This window comes from Schistocerca piceifrons, unplaced genomic scaffold, assembly GCF_021461385.2.
Source record: "Schistocerca piceifrons isolate TAMUIC-IGC-003096 unplaced genomic scaffold, iqSchPice1.1 HiC_scaffold_954, whole genome shotgun sequence".
NCBI lineage: Eukaryota > Metazoa > Arthropoda > Insecta > Orthoptera > Acrididae > Schistocerca > Schistocerca piceifrons.
The window spans coordinates 1012501-1017500 of NW_025729228.1; the positions used below are offsets into that span (position 1 = coordinate 1012501).

General features: G+C 53.0%; 1 non-coding gene across 1 annotated transcript in view; it reads left to right on the top strand.

Moving 5' to 3' along the window:
• Nucleotides 1-3735: 3735 nt before the first annotated feature.
• Nucleotides 3736-5000, top strand: part of LOC124773589 — a 1909-nt gene continuing 644 nt past the window's right edge. The window contains exon 1 of the ribosomal RNA XR_007014832.1: nucleotides 3736-5000. This exon is cut by the window's right edge and continues 644 nt beyond it. This is a non-coding gene — a ribosomal RNA (small subunit ribosomal RNA).

Genomic DNA, 5000 nt, shown 5'->3' on the forward strand with positions numbered 1-5000 from the left:
TCGCGTTGCTCACTGTACGGCGTCCGATACCGAGCCATCAGCATGTCGGTCCCCATGCGCGTTGCACTCGCACTCGCAGTCGCAAAAACGTGGGGCAAATATATTACGCGGAAGAGTTATAACAGACCGAGCCCCACTGCATGAGGGGAGTCTTTGTCACTAATGTACACAGATGGAACATTTTGGACTGGAACCAGATTACCCGTACACACGGCGCTGATTAGTAATCAATGCAGAGCCATCAAACTACAGAATATATATACAACTGTCCGTATACATGCTGAAAGAGTCTGCCCACAATGGGAACCACACGTCAGCCAGCCACTCTGATCACGCACCACTCTCTGCTTCTAACGGGCGCACATACAATATGTAAGCACCAGCATGGAACAACATCCAGTGCATCCTCTCCGCCACATTACACAATCCACACTATCACAACCAGACCAGGAGGTCCATGCGGAAAATACAATATCCCACCCTTTCGACATCCACCATTGCGCAGATCAGGCACCAACACCCACACATGTCCTATACAACGGTGCACCCAACATCACAATAGTACCTCCTGTCACAGCGCACAAACAATGACATGAGTCAAAGACACAGGTCTGACACAAGCATAGAATTGGAGCGCCGCCTCTAATAAGCCAAAGGTGCATCCTGACGTGACAAATCTGATCATGTCACAAGCATTCACTTACTATAATCACTATCAACGAACCTGCCGCCCCCGCCCCCCCCCTACACCTTTCCTTACAACAACGTGTAACCTAACCTAACCTAACCTATGTTGTACCTTAACCTAACCTATGTTGTACCTTAACCTAACCTATGTTGTACCTTAACCTAACCTATGTTGTACCTTAACCTAACCTATGTTGTGCCTTAACCTAACCTATGTTGTGCCTTAACCTAACCTATGTTGTGCCTTAACCTAACCTATGTTGTGCCTTAACCTAACCTATGTTGTGCCTTAACCTAACCTATGTTGTGCCTTAACCTAACCTATGTTGTGCCTTAACCTAACCTATGTTGTGCCTTAACCTAACCTATGTTGTGCCTTAACCTAACCTATGTTGTGCCTTAACCTAACCCATGTTGTGCCTTAACCTAACCCATGTTGTGCCTTAACCTAACCCATGTTGTGCCTTAACCTAACCCATGTTGTGCCTTAACCTAACCCATGTTGTGCCTTAACCTAACCCATGTTGTGCCTTAACCTAACCCATGTTGTGCCTTAACCTAACCCATGTTGTGCCTTAACCTAACCCATGTTGTGCCTTAACCTAACCCATGTTGTGCCTTAACCTAACCCATGTTGTGCCTTAACCTAACCCATGTTGTGCCTTAACCTAACCCATGTTGTGCCTTAACCTAACCCATGTTGTGCCTTAACCTAACCCATGTTGTGCCTTAACCTAACCCATGTTGTGCCTTAACCTAACCCATGTTGTGCCTTAACCTAACCCATGTTGTGCCTTAACCTAACCCATGTTGTGCCTTAACCTAACCCATGTTGTGCCTTAACCTAACCCATGTTGTGCCTTAACCTAACCCATGTTGTGCCTTAACCTAACCCATGTTGTGCCTTAACCTAACCCATGTTGTGCCTTAACCTAACCCATGTTGTGCCTTAACCTAACCCATGTTGTGCCTTAACCTAACCCATGTTGTGCCTTAACCTAACCCATGTTGTGCCTTAACCTAACCCATGTTGTGCCTTAACCTAACCCATGTCGTGCCTTAACCTAACCCATGTCGTGCCTTAACCTAACCCATGTCGTGCCTTAACCTAACCCATGTCGTGCCTTAACCTAACCCACGTTGTGCCTTAACCTAACCCACGTTGTGCCTTAACCTAACCCACGTTGTGCCCTAACGTAACCCACGTTGTCCCCTAACGTAACCCACGTTGTCGCCTAACGTAACCCACGTTGTCGCCTAAACCTGCTCTGTAATTGTTATACGACTCGTTCAATTAGTGTAGTGTTGCCCACCCGCAACCCTCGCAATATAGTTCGCTACTCGCACTCCCCGCTCCCCTGTGTATCGCTTCATGTTAAACACCTTGCAAGTCTTGCTCACTTTCCACATGCTCCTGCTGTACACTGTAATGTGGATGGCAGCAGGACGTACATGCCGCCCCTCCCCACGTCCCCACCTTGCCCCCTGCCTTCGCAAGCTGGTTGGTGAGAACTTTGCATGTTCAATGCCCTCCGCATGCGACGTACTCAGGCTACGTTGTGGTGCGGCCTGTGTCAACTGTCCGCTAATGTCGTACGCGTAAACCACAATCTGTACTGCACATTCGTCCTTATGTACTGAATGATACATCGTGGCACATGTGTGACCGTACAACGACTGCGCCCAAAAACGGCGGACCATACAGTGCAAATATTGTGCACGCAGCTACGTGTCGTCTCCCTATGAGAGCTGGATTGCAGTGTGGTACGCCATAGAGACGTGTGGGAGGAACGGACGCCGTGGATGGCGATCAGCATGAGCTGTCTGTTGATGTATTCGGACCTAGTCGTCTCTCCTCACACACCGTGATGGCATGGTGCACCGCGTTCCATATCTGCGACATGCTACAGAGGCCGGTTGACAGTCGTTCGAGCAATGGACATCGCATACGTACGGGGGCCACCTTCCACGTATTGTCTAGGCGTGCACATTTTGTTGCGTGTATGTGGGCAGACGTAGTGTGGCGTGACACCTGACACAGGCATGCAATAATCGTGGAAGTTGCAAATGGCGATGGACGCCTGCGTTTTCTGGTGAAGTTACGCAAATGAACAAATGGTAACCTGTTGTGGTGCGGTTGTTCTCGCTAGGGGTGAATCGGTGATGGCGACGATAGGTTGAGGTACTAACCGGTTGTTCCAGCGATACCCACCATGCCGACGAAACTGAACGGCATCTGGGTGTGAAGCGATACGCGGCGGTGGCTGGGTGGGACCGTCCCCGGCCGGTGAGGGGGCGCCTCCCGGCGTGCTGGCCGCGCGGTGCGTGGGCGCACGCGCTACAGCCGGCTGGTGGGGGCGGCCAGTGGCAGGCGCGCCGGCCGACGGACGCGGCAGGCGTCGCAGCTGCGCGCCGGCGCACCCTGCGCGCGGCGCCGTGCGGCCAAAGTAGGTCCTCGCGGGCCCGGTGCGAAGCGCGGTGGACATCTTCAGTGTGCTGGTCCGATTGAGGACTGTGTGCGTTGAGGATGCGCCGCCGCCCGGCGCTCGGCGCCGCGACGCCGTCTGCTGCTCGGTCGCCCCAGCGGTTCTCGCTGGTGGTTTGTATCGCAGCTGTGCGGATGTGTTGGCGCGTGCGCTGTGCTGGGAGAGTTCGCTTCGGCACCCAAGTGGGGCTTTTGTCCTTCTGTGGCGCTGGCGTTGGAGCTGCCGGTCACCGTAGGTGGCGCGTGTTGTCTCCCGCCGGCAATGCCACGACAGCACGCTCCCGGGCCTCTGTCGGCAGCGGCAAGCTCAGTTGGGAGCACGGGTGGTCGCACCGAAAGCGTCTACTCGCCTAACTCCGGGCGATTGCGCCTCTCTCGAACCCGACCAAGTACTTGGGACGGCGCTGCGCGCCGCCGGGACCTGAGAGGGTTTCGAGGTGTATTGTGCAGGGGAGCTCAGCCTCCTCCTGTTTGCAGAATGATTGAGCGGACGCTTGCGTGTTCGCGCGGGCCCCCGGGACACACTCCCGGGCGGCCGGCTGCTCAGCTCTAGTTGACGCAGCTCCCTGGTTGATCCTGCCAGTAGTCATATGCTTGTCTCAAAGATTAAGCCATGCATGTCTCAGTACAAGCCGCATTAAGGTGAAACCGCGAATGGCTCATTAAATCAGTTATGGTTCCTTAGATCGTACCCACGTTACTTGGATAACTGTGGTAATTCTAGAGCTAATACATGCAAACAGAGTCCCGACCAGAGATGGAAGGGACGCTTTTATTAGATCAAAACCAATCGGTCGGCTCGTCCGGTCCGTTTGCCTTGGTGACTCTGAATAACTTTGGGCTGATCGCACGGTCCTCGTACCGGCGACGCATCTTTCAAATGTCTGCCTTATCAACTGTCGATGGTAGGTTCTGCGCCTACCATGGTTGTAACGGGTAACGGGGAATCAGGGTTCGATTCCGGAGAGGGAGCCTGAGAAACGGCTACCACATCCAAGGAAGGCAGCAGGCGCGCAAATTACCCACTCCCGGCACGGGGAGGTAGTGACGAAAAATAACGATACGGGACTCATCCGAGGCCCCGTAATCGGAATGAGTACACTTTAAATCCTTTAACGAGTATCTATTGGAGGGCAAGTCTGGTGCCAGCAGCCGCGGTAATTCCAGCTCCAATAGCGTATATTAAAGTTGTTGCGGTTAAAAAGCTCGTAGTTGGATTTGTGTCCCACGCTGTTGGTTCACCGCCCGTCGGTGTTTAACTGGCATGTATCGTGGGACGTCCTGCCGGTGGGGCGAGCCGAAGGCGTGCGACCGCCCCGTGCGTGCTCGTGCGTCCCGAGGCGGACCCCGTTGAAATCCTACCAGGGTGCTCTTTATTGAGTGTCTCGGTGGGCCGGCACGTTTACTTTGAACAAATTAGAGTGCTTAAAGCAGGCAAGCCCGCCTGAATACTGTGTGCATGGAATAATGGAATAGGACCTCGGTTCTATTTTGTTGGTTTTCGGAACCCGAGGTAATGATTAATAGGGACAGGCGGGGGCATTCGTATTGCGACGTTAGAGGTGAAATTCTTGGATCGTCGCAAGACGAACAGAAGCGAAAGCATTTGCCAAGTATGTTTTCATTAATCAAGAACGAAAGTTAGAGGTTCGAAGGCGATCAGATACCGCCCTAGTTCTAACCATAAACGATGCCAGCCAGCGATCCGCCGCAGTTCCTCCGATGACTCGGCGGGCAGCCTCCGGGAAACCAAAGCTTTTGGGTTCCGGGGGAAGTATGGTTGCAAAGCTGAAACTTAAAGGAATTGACGGAAGGGCACCACCAGGAG